The sequence below is a fragment of the Cyphomyrmex costatus genome, unplaced genomic scaffold, assembly GCF_001594065.2.
Source record: "Cyphomyrmex costatus isolate MS0001 unplaced genomic scaffold, Ccosl1.0 scaffold28, whole genome shotgun sequence".
Lineage (NCBI taxonomy): Eukaryota > Metazoa > Arthropoda > Insecta > Hymenoptera > Formicidae > Cyphomyrmex > Cyphomyrmex costatus.
The window spans coordinates 869,229-884,781 of record NW_017276910.1 but is presented as its reverse complement, the minus strand read 5'-3'; the positions used below and the strand labels follow the sequence as shown (position 1 = coordinate 884,781).

General features: G+C 36.1%; 1 protein-coding gene across 1 annotated transcript in view; it reads left to right on the top strand.

The window, feature by feature from the left end:
• Positions 1–1,394: 1,394 nt before the first annotated feature.
• The window catches only part of LOC108774957 (protein gustavus), a 250,272-nt gene continuing 236,113 nt past the window's right edge, over positions 1,395–15,553 (top strand). The window contains exon 1 of the mRNA XM_018541209.1: positions 1,395–1,447. The gene's annotated coding sequence lies outside the window, so the exon portion shown is untranslated. The remainder of the gene's footprint in view (positions 1,448–15,553) is intronic.

Here is a 15,553-nt window from a genome sequence, read left to right as displayed (position 1 = left end):
AAAATAGAAAAAAAAAAGTAATTGTATAAAATATAGAATGTTATACGGAATAAACCGACGATAAGTGGCATCTATTAGATGTGACGCGTATTACTCAGCGATCAATGATCTCTGTTACTATATGATTCCATAATCAATTTCTTAATAAATTAAATTTATTAATTCCGTCGACTTCATTACTATCGATTTGTTTTACTTTACACGCCTAATACTTAATAAGTAAGTAAAATAAAAAATTATAAAATGCAGAAATTCGGTCGATATATTATCCACTTTACTAGAAATCGATTAAAACATTATTATATGATAAATATAAAATTAAAATAATAAAATAACTATCGTTTGAAAAAAAAAACTTAAGCATCAAATAATTAATTCATTTTAAAAAGTCATTAATTATAACAAGTTTTTTTTAAATACACACGTCATTGCAAATTATATTACCAGACGTTACATCTGATATACTTTATCAGCGCGACCACAAGTGTTAAAATTTATATGTATCTAAATACAATCAGTCGTTCATCACACATACCGAATGCCGAAACTTTTCCGAATATCTATTCAATATCGAATTCCTTGGAGAATCACGCTAAGTCGATCGAGAGAATCGCTGCAATAACAAAAACCCGGCGCAGCAGGGTGCAGCAGCGAGCTGATTTATCGACGTGACGTCCCGCCTGAATTTGCCGTTTATCGCCATCTCGCCGCGGTGCCGATAGTCGCGCGGCGTCCGTTGGTTAATTACGCACAGTGATGCCAACGCGATGCGGGGCCAATCGCAGAACGTACGCGGTGTCGCGTCGTAAACAACGATTCGTATTGGCGAACGTTTCTTTCTCCGAATTTGACGTGGACTCGGCCAACGGTAGTGCATGACCGTTCTCGTGACCCCACTGACCGCCGGAAGTGAAGCCCCGAGCGCGTCGCGGCCGCGCGGTGACACTTGCGCTACGTAATTTCCGCAGATGCCCTGTCAAGTAGTGCGTGTCAGTGCGCGAGTTGGCAAGCATTGGTCGGCCGGAGTATAGTAGGGCTGCCATTTTCCGTGTGTTGTACGGTAATAGAGAGCGAGAGAGAGAGAGAGAGAGAGAGACGAGAAAAAAAAAGCGAGAGAGAAAGAGAACGAGTTCACGCTGATCGGGCACCGCGAGCGGCGGTCAGGAAACGATTTAAGGAAGGATCCGTATTTTCGCGCTTACGAGAAACGGATTGTCGTGATTGTCCTCGTATACGCGGCGATAAGAAAGGGGCAAGATTCTCCTTCCGCATGTGATCGTCATCGTTCAAGTCTTCGATAATTCCAACGTGACGTTGTCATCGTCATCATCGTCGTCGCCGTCTTCGTCTTCGTCGTCGTCGAGTCTACGCCCGGTCGCGAGTAAGGAGCACAAGGTGGAGGCCTACGGTGCGGGGTTGAGCGTTCGAAACTGGACCGACGATCAAGGTTAGTACATGCATGTCTCTCGCCGCCGCGCCGGACGTGTCTCTCTCTCTCTCTCTCTCTCTGTCTATCTTCTCGACACAACAACCTCAACCTCGTTGGAGCGACGTGCGGAGCGTAGCGCGGAATTTGAGTCGCGCGCTCGCGAGCGTCGAGATTCTTCTTCCGGACGCGAGATTTTTTGCCGCTGCTAACGGTACACGGTGTACGCGTGTATCGGTCTGCTATCGCAACCTCGTCTCAGATTGCCTGAGAGATCTTCTCTGAGTGTCGCGAGACTCGTCAGCTGAGAGAGAGAGAGAGAGATGCACGTCACGCTTACGTTAAAACTTGTGTTTCTGTCTGAGTCAGTGAGGCTTAACTTTAATCTTGGATTTTGATCCAACTGTAAGAATTAAGAAAGAGTAAACAGAACTGAGATTAAAGTTTTATTAGTGGGAACGCAATTTTATTGTTTTCCTCGAAGAATCTTTATAAATAAAGATGTATAATATACAAGCGTACTCTAATACATTCTAGTATTTAAAATATCGTATAATGATCTTCAAGAGCAACACGTATATTGAGAAAAAATTTATTCATTTAACCAAATTAATTGTACGATTAAATTAATTCGGATGTCTTTTATTTCTTTCGTTTATAATTTTATATTTTTTCAGAACAAGATTTTTAAGATAATTATGCTTTAATCACCTATCTACTTAAAGCTTAACTTTAATCTCGATTTAATATTCACTCGTTACTTTTTCTAATTCTCAGAACTGGGAGAAAATAAAAGGCACGTTAAATCAAGATTAAAGTCAATTTACATTGGTAGAAATGGACATAAATGGAGTAATTGTAGGTTACCACCTACATTAAGTACGAAGTTACGTATCACGCGAATACGTCAGAGCTGAAAATTTTGCATTATGCATAAATATTTCGCCCTGTAGTTACTATTGAGATCAGTCGTGCCGCTAGACTTTTGTTTTTATACATGCATCGCCTTGCACGTTGTAACGCACTTGGAGTATGGTTTCACGTTGTAATATGTATTTTCACGTGATACAGCTCGCGAATCCCGGCATATTGCCGCGACGTTGATCAGCCCGTAATGATAAGAGGGAACGTAGAAAGACGTCCGTGCTGGTAAAAATCCACTCGACCCGTAAACGCGTATCACGAAGGATGTTTGCTGTGCGATTATACGCAAAACGACCCACTTGTTCGTCGTTTTTCGCGACGCACGACAAGAAGAGGCATGCATAAGAGAGGCCACGTTGCTGGGTGGCAATCTTGATCGATTCGCGAAGCCGCAACGCGAAGAAAATGGCCAGAAACGCGAAGATGGGTACACAGGCTTTGAAACGAGCGTCACGCGTCTGTAATCGCGAATCGCGCGTGTAAATCCTATTATACACCCGGGGGCCGGAAGTGTCTCTCAATTAAGCGCGTTGCTTTCATCTTCACGACGACGTCCGTGCACCGACGATTATGCTCTTATCGTGTGTCGTTTTCGTCATCCTCGTTCTTCCCGCTGCTCGCTGAGAACGCAAAATATTGACCCTGGACGTGTATCGCGTTTTGAATAAATATCTTCTGAGCGGCGCGGCGGGCACATTGCTCGATAATATATTATTAAAATATTAGAAAGTTACAGTAATTTTACTAGCAAGTTGTAGTGATTTAAAGCAGCTTCTATAATACACGTTTTATCGCGCATTTATTTCATGCTAGTTTCTTGCAAAATTGCTGGGTAATAAACGGCGAATAATTACGTGCGTTTAATTAATACTCCATTTATATGAACAGGCATTACGGCTCCTGTTTCGAGCTTACCCATTAAAAATCTTCCAGAATGTGTCTCCGGAGTGACATACGGACATAAATTGCAGTGTAATATGTATAAACTACTTACATTTTTAATTGTCCTGAGCTAACTTGAATCAATTGCCTTTGTGTAACGAAAATTGATCGGTACTGAAATAAACTGCTCTCTGTACGCCTATTGATCTCGCAAATTCCCTGCAGTTGCACGTACGAGCTCGAATGTTTTTTCTCGATCAGCTAAGCTCTCGCACGTTTACGCTGAGTGTTTACGTGGTTTACCAGCCGGCGTCGAGGAAGTCTTTACGACTGCTCACGGACGAGAAATTTCTTCGTGAGTTAATAAGGATATTATGATGGATGCCCGAGAGACTCAGGGCCGCGTGGTTACAAGTGGTGAACATTTTCGCGTGGTATTTAATTGACCATAAATACCATAACTTTTTCGTGCCATTAATAATATAAATGAATTAATTATATACTGATACAATCGTTTCTATATCATATCCTTTATTATTTCTTTTCCAATTGATTCTTTTTTAAATTTTGCATTGCAAAAAAGTAGTTTGTGTAGGCACAGTCATTTTTATTGTTCGTAAATAATTGATTAAAAGTTTATTTATCGAAAATATATCTGATTTAGATAAAAAATTAAATAACATAATCGATAAAAAATAATATACTGAAAAAAATTTCTAAATCTAATTCTAAGACAATATTTTCTTAAATAGTACTAACTAAATAAGTAAACATTTCTTATAGCAAATAAATATTTACTAAACGTAAACGTATGTGTTATTTAAATATTATTTTCTTTTTTAATAAATATTTATTTACAATGAAGCAACGTTTACTTATTGTTGTATTTTACCAGAAAGAAAATATTACATTAATTTAGGAATTTTTTTTCAGTGCAGAATTAATTCTTTCCTATTTTTTTTCTATATTTTGATTTTTTTGAATCATCAAATAATTCAAGTTTTTCTAACAAAATTTATTTTACCGAACGTTCTTTGTTTTTTTTTGTTAAAAATATAAACTAGTATATTGGAAATGTAAACCAAATACAAATATAAATTAAAATTGGAAATATAAATTAAAATTCCAAATTTAACGATCAAACATTGTAAGTTCAAGAATGAGGAATTTTTGGAATGAGCTATATCATCAATTTCTTTTTATTCGTTTATTTTGTTGCGGGATACAAGTAAATTCCGAGCTTTAGTCCAAGCTATCATGAGAATCGCGACGCGCCTTCTGGCGAGTTTGAGCAATTAACTTGCGGTAACGGTGTAACGCTATATACCGCGTAATTGTAACAAAAACATTCCGCAAGAATCATGCAACTCGCGGATATACAATATTGCGAATCGCGCGACGGAACGTACATCTATGCATTCTTAAAGCGATACTTACTCTGATAATTTTGTTTCTCACTATAGAGAAATCTAATCTATCTATCGCTGTCTTCACTACAACATCGTAATTATCCGCATGAGTATTAAATCTCGCGCGTCGATGCTTTGCCAGAATGCTAATTGTATTATTAACCCTCCGCGGCAATCTCTGCTATTCTTTTTTAATTTCCTCGCGCGAAAGTTTCACATTAATCACTCGGCGGTCGCGAGCCTTGTTTTGAATAATCGTATTTCTTGGCTGGAAAACATGACTTTCCGATTGATGGAAATTTAAATCGTTGTGAAGGTATAAATCTGATACCCAACTTTACATGAGAAGATACATTGCAGCGCTATTTACATAAACGTTAAAGTTAGCTTTATTTGAACGTATTTCTTTGTTTTTCTTTAAATTACACTTAATTGAATTAATTAATGTAACTGATATACATACCGTTCTCTTACTTTAAAAGTAATACAGTTAAAAAAAATTTTTTAGAAAGAGAGAAAACTATTTTTAATTTAACTAGAAGAAGAAAACTAATCAAATGCTGAATAATCAAATAATATTGGCAAAAAGATCACTCTTTTAGTTACTTTATCATACAAATCCGGAATAATTCATCAAAAGTGAAATAATTGTGAAAAAAATATCACCGTGAAAGAGCTTGTATTTTGATTAATTCAATTATACATATCTCTAATTAAAAAAAAAAATTTTTCTTCTCAAACTTCGATCACCAAAACTATCTTTACTTTAAATGTTTTCTTTTTTTAGAAGATTTTTTTTAATTACAAAAACAATACAATTTAAAATGATATATTTTTGTAGAAGATATGATCTCATTTTTTTAAAAACTTCAAAACTAACACGTATTATTTTACGGATAGATTCATCGTTGATGCGAAGCTGAGTTTATTTTTTATGATTGATAGAATCGTTTTTATTTAATCAAAAGTAATAACTCGAAAATCACATTTTTTGAGTCGTGTCAGTTTTGCAGGAAATAAACGATATGTTTAGAGAATGTATTTTTCTTAATGTCAGATTCCACACTCCCGCAGGTGTGGTCACTACATGTGAGACCTTTGTGATACTGCGAAACAAAAGTTACGAGTTAAGGGGAGTCGGCCAGGTTGAACCAGGCTCGAGGGACCTCCAACTAAAAGAGTAACTTGTAATCTTTGTTTCACTGCCCCTCGGCGTGCAACTTCGTCCTTGGCAAATCTTAAACGCCGCCGCCGTTTCCGTTCGCCTGAGGCAACAATCATCCACAGTTTCTTTCATTGGCTCATCCTAGGTTTAACTTTAGCTCTCTCGGCAAACAGCGAGATTTCTAAACGTGTATACGTTTCGAAATTTTATCCTGTTCCCTCTTTTCTTCAAAAAATCCGAGAGATAAGTGGCCAGTCCAAATTTCAAATTGTTTGAGAAATAGTTGTTATATATTTTCTAATTTAATATTTTTATTTCGTGCACACGATGAAATATCCAATGGAAAACCTGACGCAGCAATTATACTATACGTGAATTCCACACTCAGTGCGACTAACATTATTTTTATTTAATTGCACAGATTGGATTTTTTTTTTCATAAGTGTCACGTAATGTAGCGAGATTGGTACGTTGTACGCGCTAAAATACGTATGTACGAAAAGTCGTTGCGCAAACGAGGTCTCTTCTCGTTGTGCCATTTGAGCACAATTACTTTTTCTGATTCAGCAGCGTCCACAGACCGCAAACTCAGGTAACGCTACCACAGTAGCCGATTTCGCGTAATTAGGCAGACAAGATTATTTTTCTCGGCCAGCTTAATTTACAAATGTTCGTGTCGCCAAATACGTATTACTTTTATATATATAATAAAAACGTTTTTCGAAAAGCTCAGTAAATAATGTTTTCGTCGTGTTCATATTTAATTGCGACTTTGATTTGTAATATACTTCTAAATAATCAAATTGGGTATGTTAAGTTAGCACCCCAACTATAGTACTCAGGAGTTCTGATTAGAGTTCCCACTTCCTTTTGACGAGACGAAGAGTTCCCTATAGTTAATAACAAGAGTTCCGCTCAATAAACATTCTTTTTACATTTTTTAAAAATGGGGTGCTAACTTTTTATCGAATTTCGAGGTGGAATAGTTCTGAGCAGCTTAATAGCTTCAATTTGCGATTGCCTAGAGTTCCTGATATGTAAAAAAATTTTCGAATAATAAAAAAAAAGTTAAAAATTTTTGAAAAATTAATTTTTAGATACAATAGTTCTGATGATAATTCCTGCTTCTTTTTGACGATACGAAGAGTTCTCTATGATTTTTAATGACATATGCGCTTAATAATCATTTTTTAATAATTTTTTAAAAATGGGGTGCTAACTTTTTAACGAAATTCAAGGTCGCATAGTTCTGATCAGCTTAACAGAAGTATTTTGTGAATACCTAGAGTTCTTGATACATAAAAAACATTTTTGAAGAATAATAAAGTTTAAAAAAAATAGTAGAAATCTTTGAAAATTTTTTTGAGAGTACCGAGTAGTTCTGAGTTGCGTTTCTTATAGTACTCGACGAGTTCTATCGAAAACTGTAAGGTGGAAAAGCGATTGGACCAACGGTTTGCAAGATACAGCGACATTTGTCAGAAGATCAACAATTTTTAAAGTGAGTATATCTCGGAAACTGTTGGTCCAATCGCTTTGAGCCCTCATACTTTTCGACAGAACTCGCCGAGAACTGTCCAGAACTCCGAACAGAACTACTCGGTACGGCCAAAAAATTTTCCGACGTGGGACTTAGAAAAAATTTTTTGATCAAAAATTTTTTGGGAGTACCGAATAGTTCTGTTCGGAGTTTTGGACAGTTCTCGTCGAGTTCTGTCGAAAAGTATCAGGGCTCAAAGCGATTGGACCAACGGTTTCTGAGATATACTTACCTATTTAAAAATTATATGATCTTACAAATTTAACAAATGTCGCTGTATCTTACAAACCGTTGGTCCAATCGCTTTTTCACCTGACAGTTTTCGATAGAACTCGTCGAGAACTATAAGAAACGCTATTCAGAACTACTCGGTACTCTCAAAAAATTATCCGACGTGGGACTTAGAAAAAAATTTCAGTAAAAATTTAAGTAAAAATTTTTTGGGAGTACCGAGTAGTTCTGATCGGAGTTCTGGACAGTTCTCGGCGAGTTCTGTCGAAAAGTATCAGGGCTCAAAGCGATTGGACCAACGGTTTCCGAGATATACCTACTCACTTTAAAAATTGTTGATCTTCTGACAAATATCGCTGTATCTTGCAAACCGTTGGTCTAATCGCTTTTTCACCTTACAGTTTTTGATAGAACTCGTCGAGTACTATAAGAAACGCAACTCAGAACTACTCGGTACTCTCAAAAAAATTTTCAAAGATTTTCACTATTTTTTTTAAACTTTATTATATTTCCAAAATGTTTTTTATGTATCAAGAACTCTAATTATTCACAAAATAGTTCTGTTAAGCTGATCAGAACTATGCGACCTTGAATTTTGTTAAAAAGTTAGCACCCCATTTTTAAAAAATTATTAAAAAATGATTATTAAGCGCATATGTCATTAAAAATCATAGAGAACTCTTCGTATCGTCAAAAAGAAGCAGAAATTATTATCAGAACTATTGTATCTAAAAATTAATTTTTCAAAAATTTTTAATTCTTTTTCTAATATTCGAAAATTTTTTTTACATATCAGGAACTCTAGGCAATCGCAAATTGAAGCTATTAAGCCGCTCAGAACTATTCCACCTCGAAATTCGATAAAAAGTTAGCACCCCATTTTTTAAAAATGTAAAAAAAATGTTTATTGAGCGGAACTCTTGTTATTAACTATAGGGAACTCTTCGTCTCGTCAAAAGGAAGTGGGAACTCTAATCAGAACTCCTGAGTACTATAGTTGGGGTGCTAACTTAACATACCCAACCAAATTTAATAATGAGACTAAAATTTTTGTATATAACACATTTTCTGTTGTTATATTAATTAGTACACTCCATATGTATAAATAAGCATTTGCGCTTTTGAATGAGATCCAAAGTCTTTTTATAAAACAAACTTGTTAACGTAATTAGTTCAGACCATAATTTACAAAGCCAAAGCATCTGGAAGTTGTTCGCAAAGTAATTATAAATAATGTATATATTGCGAGTAAACTAAATTAACTTTCTCTCTTTTTCATTTAGGAAAATAAAAAGTCAAGTTAAACCATCATACCATTTAAAAAGACATAATATGCTTCGTACCATTTTTACGCTATCTTTGTTTACCTAATTATATAAAATCGCCTACACTACCTCGGCCAGAGAACAGACGATGTAGCACTGTTTTGAGGTAATGCGGTTTTGGATCCTTTCCAGAGAGCTAAACAGCTCCTCGCTCTGCGTTATAACTCACGATTTAAAACTCATAAGACCGCGCTCGCGGCTTTTTACGAGTCTCCATGGCCATGGCGCCTCCTCTATTCCCATGGAAAGTTCGTACACGAAGACCCATGCATCCCTTTAAGTATCCCTCGGGAATAATATCACGTCATAAATAAGATACAGACTTTTCTTAAGTCTTAGGTATTACTTATTTTTAACGCCAAATAACTACATGCCCGGCCTGTATGTATGGAGATGGTTTAATGATAAGACGTACCACTTGAAATTATAATGTGAAAATAAAACTACGATTTCACTCGAGATTTTTCCTAAAAATTGCCTTTTGTAAAGAATTGTGTTTTTAAGGGAAATTAATATGATTTGTTTTTATTAAAAAACAATATTTTTAGATATTTTTAAATACCTTTAAATACTTCAAAGATTTGAAGCCCGAAATCTTTACTTACTTTAAATCGCATACGGATAAATCAATTGCAATTGGATTTGTTACATTATACTAGATGCTTATTTTTTAATAATTTCGTAATAATATTACTCTAGTTTCAAAATCTTTTAATAATGTAATCCTTTTTACATGAAGCAAACGAACGCGAAAATTCTAAAACGTCGAGATCAAATTAAAACATTCCCTGACTTGAAATAATAGTAGATAATAGTACATTTACACCTCTAATGTAGATTAATCTTGGTTTAGCTTGCTGTTTATCTATAATCCTGAAAATTAGAAGAAGGAAAGAATAAATTGAACTGAGGGAGATCACAGTTAAACTTACATTGCATTGGTGGAACCGGGTATCAAAGAGCCCTTGGCTCGCTCTCACAGGATCTGGTTCTAAAACCCTCGCAAATAATGTTTGTTTTATACGATACAGCGACGTCATTCAATATATGTTAGACACATAAAAGTCAACGTCATGGTCGTTGGTGTCCTCCTTTGCCAGTTGACAGTTATTGCGTTGTTCCGCCGTTGTCCCTTACTTGAAAGGTCTGTCGACGTCCGTCGTTATTCCGACCAGATATCCAATATGCCCACGACTACGCTCTATCTTTCGTCTTGGCTGAGACACTGGCGCGTATCTTGTGCGAATACTTGTCTGTCTTTTGTGCGTGCGCGCATACGTGTAGGCACGCAGCTCGTAGACATGGCGGGTCAATGGCTCCGCACTTGTGTCAGGGAAGCGATAAGAATCGAGTAATGCGCGCTTGGGACGAAACTTCGTCACGCGTCGACGACGTATCGTCCATGACATTCGCAACCTCCCGCACCGAATCGTATCTGAGAACTTTGTCCCAGTGTCTCAGCCGCTCAAAATACATTATATTACAAACGATAACATTTGCGACAGATACGTTATCGATACAAAAGCATTTTTGTTCATATTCTATGATGTTATTTTACAGAAATGTTCCACTGTACTGATGTAATTGTTGCAATATTACATTCGGTATTATATGCAGAATATAAAACTTTTTACAAACTTTTTTCTTATTCTTTTTCTGACTTAATTTTACGAAGAGACGCGTTTCATCTTTTATTAAGAAAAGATACATATATCCTGTAATGCCTTTTAAATAGTGAGAAAAATTGAATAATATCATCCCGATTACTGAGGTGGAAAGAGAACGAAAGTGCCTCCTGTTAAAGCTTAATTAAAAAATGGGATAATCTTGTACTTGATAATACAGCGATAATATAGCCATTATATTACGTCGATCCTTAGTGGAAATTTCAGTTCTACGACAATATACACGTCTTGCAATTTATCACGTTTACCACGATCTATATTTATCACGAGTCTCGAGTTCATATTTTCCGAGCGGATATACAGCTTGCTCGTTTTCCACTTTTTTTTTTCTTTTTTTTATATGAGCCGTAATGATGCCGTGGAGCACTGCGCCAAGATTTCTCACGTGTCATTGGAGCGCTGTATCCTATGGAACGACGATAAAATGGTAAACCTTTGCTCCCTCATGCGTTGCTTCAGCTACGATGCTAGCGTAATGCACTTCACTATGCCCGCGCCGTTCATATTGAAAAGCGGAGACAATAAATCGCCGTGTGCCACTTGGCAGATACTGAAAATAGGTAAATCACTTTCTACTTTGCTTAAAAATGTATTCGTTCCTTTCAACAACCGAAAACTTGAATGAAAATCTCTCGTGGAAGATAAGAACGATCGTGTATGCATGAACTACTCGTGTCACGACAATTGAATTTGAACATCGTATTTTTTGAAACATTTTTATTTAATAAAAGTAATTATAAGGCTCTAAGAATTTCTCTCTGAGAATATTTTGACTTAATGAAGAATGTATACAATATATATTTTAGTACTTGATATTTTATGTAACATTGAAAATGACCCGATTGGAGTCGAAACGTTTGTATTTGATACGTTTATATGATTGTTTAAATTAGATTGTTCGTTAATTTACTTGGCTCGTTGCCCTCTTTATATTTATACATTTTTATTTAATATTAATTTCGAGATTTTACTAAAATCTAATAAGAACAGATGAACGATCTGATAAAACCATTAACGCGTGCATGAAAAAATTCGTTGAGAATATTTATTCGACAGTTTCTATGAATGAACATATGAGAGAGTTTACATTTTAATTATGATTTAATAATTATACAAAAAAAGAAACAGCAGTGTAATTGATATTATTTTTCAACATAGTCTCTCTGGTTTTTAATATACTGGCGTTATCTGACAGCTTTTATCTTCTTCGAGAAAAAAAATGTTTTGGCTGCAGGCTAAATTCACTCTCTCGTACTCTTGTGATAATCTCTTTATTAGAGGTAGACCTTTACAAACCTCTTTGAAGGTTTATTTCATTTATATACTAATATCCGACAATATTAGTGTATGTAAATGAAGTAAAATCTTCAAAGAAAGTCGAAAAAAGTTTACCTCTAATAAAGAAGTCATCACAAGTATTCGAGAATGGGTTAGCCTGCAGCCAAAAAATTTTTTCTCAAGGAATATACATATAATAAGAGCTGCGCCAAAGATAGCGCCAGTATAATTGGAAACTAGAAACTCTATTTAAAAAGTAATATGACTTACAAAACGTTGTGTTCTTTAAATTTTTTGAATAATTATTGAATTATAACTTAAAATTGTGAAAATGCTTCTCGTATTTATTTGTAATCAAATTTATCTATAAACATTGCTTTGAGCCATGCGCTTATATTGCTCGCGACAGGAAAAAAAATATCGATCCACTTTAGAAGGAAAAGTTGTCGTAAATCGTGTGAACATCTCGCATAAATAATAATTCCGATTCGAGGTGTTTATCATGGAAAAGTGGTTGATACATTCCACCGAGGTTTTTCCGCAACGCGGTGAATTCGCCACCTCCTTTTTCTGCCCTCGAGTGAGAGCGGTTGAGTAGAAACGACGGCAGGAAACGAGTAGCACTTTGTACAAAGGCCGCGGCCACTGAAAATGGCTGCTCCTTTTTCTCTGCAAATGCACTTCTCGCCGAGTGGAAGCGACGTGCGCGTTGTACGCGGTAGCCACTGCAAACCGATGCGGGCCGGCTTTAGCGCCTTTTACACTACAGTTTCGATCAGCGTCGTTAAATGTGTTCTCGATAGCGTCGTAATTTCGTTCGAGTCCCACTTCCAACGCCCTCCTATCGATTTCGATTGATCGACAACACGGGATGGGTTCTGAAAAAAACTGCTCCATCTCGGCGGAGCACAAGTGTCGTCGAATTGCCATTGTTGAATCAGCGATATTGTAGACTTTTTTCCTGAACGACACATAGAAAGAGAAAGATACGATCCCGTTTGCATATGCGTCCTTCCTTTCACCAACAGGTAATTTTTTCACATGTAACTGGTATCCCAGAAGCATTTTCCATGAATAATAAAAAGCGAGTTGAGTAGAACGATAATTGTTTTAGTAATGAAATATTCTTTATAATCTATTTGCTTCAATCTCCATTTAAACATTGTTGGCACGTTTCATGCCGTAGAATTTTAAGTGACTTGACTATTACGCCGCGTGAATTACTGGTGGTCCACGGTATTATCTATCTTTGTTTCGTGTGTTTGTTATAATTATTAAATAATATGTACATTATTTTTTACAATGGTTAGAAATTATAAAAATTACAAAAAAAGGAGGCCAATTTTAGATATCATATGATATCCAAAATTGTTTTAATTACATTTTTCTATAATCGAATTATCAGGCATCCAGCGTGAATCATCGATGTCCCATGACACAGAACATATTACATATATGCTTTTACGCCAACAATTTACTTTCAATGTTTTGATCTCGAATTAAAAATAATAAACAGAAAATGACAATTGCTCATCTTGTCGAATAACTTTATTAACAACTAAATTATTGTATTATTAGGTATAATCTCGATTTTACCGAATTAGTATACAAATTTTTTACGAATATTATGTGTATATATAACTAGTCTCTCGAGTCAACTTTAAGTATTTTCTGAAAGCATTTACATGCAATGAGAGTCCATGTAAACGTGAAAGTGTTAAGATATTTACGTTGATCACGAGCGCTTTAACCCAATTGCCTTGACCAACATACATATAAGTCTGCCATTACGCAAGTACGGCAACTCGGTCGACAGCGATCGGCGGAGGTATCGGCAGAAGCTATAAGTCACGTCTACGTGTCACAATAGAGAAACGGTGGCGGCGATTCACCAATGTCGTTATCTACCGCATGGTTTTCGCTAATTTGTTTCGCTCGGCACGTTGTAACGTCGTATTCATACGTGAAACTTCTCGGTTTCGTGCACAAATTGCTCTGCATTTTTTTTTTTTATCGTATACGGAGAGAAACTGGTTTTTGTCCCATGATACAGTAATATTTCAACTGATTGTGAAAATTACCCAGTCTCATTCAATCGGATTCAGTCCATATAATCGAAATAGAACGGTGATTCGATACACCTTCGATTTTCGCGCGCAAAGTATTAAACGTCAGTCAAAACCAATCATTTTTCGCACAAAAGCACTGTATGAGCAATTTGCCCAACGCGTACAAAACCTTGAATTGCGAATAGAACGTGCATGGTTGGGAGAAAAAGTATTCATTTGACAAACAGTTATTAGCCATCTGCCAATGTAATAATTACTCCGCAGAACGGAGTTCTTTGCTGTATGATTGCGCGCGCGTGAGAGAAAGAGAGGATGGAAACTGGCAGCAAACGACGACGACGACGACCAACAGAAGCGAACGGGACGACGACACAACAGACGCTTGAGAAACGCCGGTTGCCATTAGAATACCGGTGACGTGCGTGTGTAGAATGCGCGATGCAAGTGCATAGAATTCTTCGATGTACAGGACGTCCCAGCACTCCGTGTCATTCCTCTTACGTATGAATTCTCTGACCAATTGTTGAAGTTCTTGCTTAATGAAATTCCGAGTCATTTTTCAGTTATGAGGCGTTAAAAAAAGAATTGCGCGTAAAAAGAATTGAGAAAATTGTATGAGAAATTAACGTATTCAGGAAATATTACAATAACACATTTCCGTTTATCAATTCATTTTGCAGAACAAACTTTATTTCAACAATATATAATTTTGATATCAGATTTACTGTTAGACGGTTAAGCGTAAAAAAATCGTAACTCCTAATTTTCCATAAAACAAGATTTATTTTGAAAATTAATTATATATGTATAGGTACGTGTGAATAGAATAGTTAGTGCGTAATAATTCTGAGATGTGTCTTACATTTATGTGCATTTGTTGTATGCAACGCACGGTAGAAATTCTCACGACGCGTACGCTCCTCCCGTTGCGATTTCGTGGAAATAAAGTATGTGAAATTGTCAGGGGCGGATGTGTGGGGCAAGAGGGGGGGGGAGGGGGGTCGCACGAGAAAAGCGGCACATTCTAATGGCTTACAGGTGTATGGTTGTGAATCAACTAAATTAGCCAATAAGTACATTTACGATCTCGTTAGTACATTCATAAAACTCATTGAAACGTATAGTCGCTGTATCCGCTGAAAGGTCAACGACGAATCTAGTAATATACTTCGTAATTGAATTCCGAAACATTCGTTGAAAAACTCGCCGTCCATTTCTCTGCTGTTTGACGTACAAGTGCGCTACTTGAAGTCGTCGCAGCTAAAGGTTTGTCATTCAATCGTTGCAGCGTATTGGATTATTCGCTAAAAGATATATTTGGCTTTTTAATCTGAACGTTCGAACTATTGATATTTGAACGATGCACTTAAATAAAAATTGATTTAAAAGTCCCCAGTATTTTTTACGTGAAACTTTATATATAAAATGTACGTTTATAATACGCATTTAATAATTTCTCAAGATTTGATTATAAAAGGTACATGAAAGCTCAAAATAATATCTCTTAAATTTGTCACGTAGGGACTGCTTTTACTATTATATTACAAATTGAAATCTGTTACTATATTAATCGCCCGCGTTAGGGAGGTAAGAGATATAGAGACAGAAACGGAAATCGA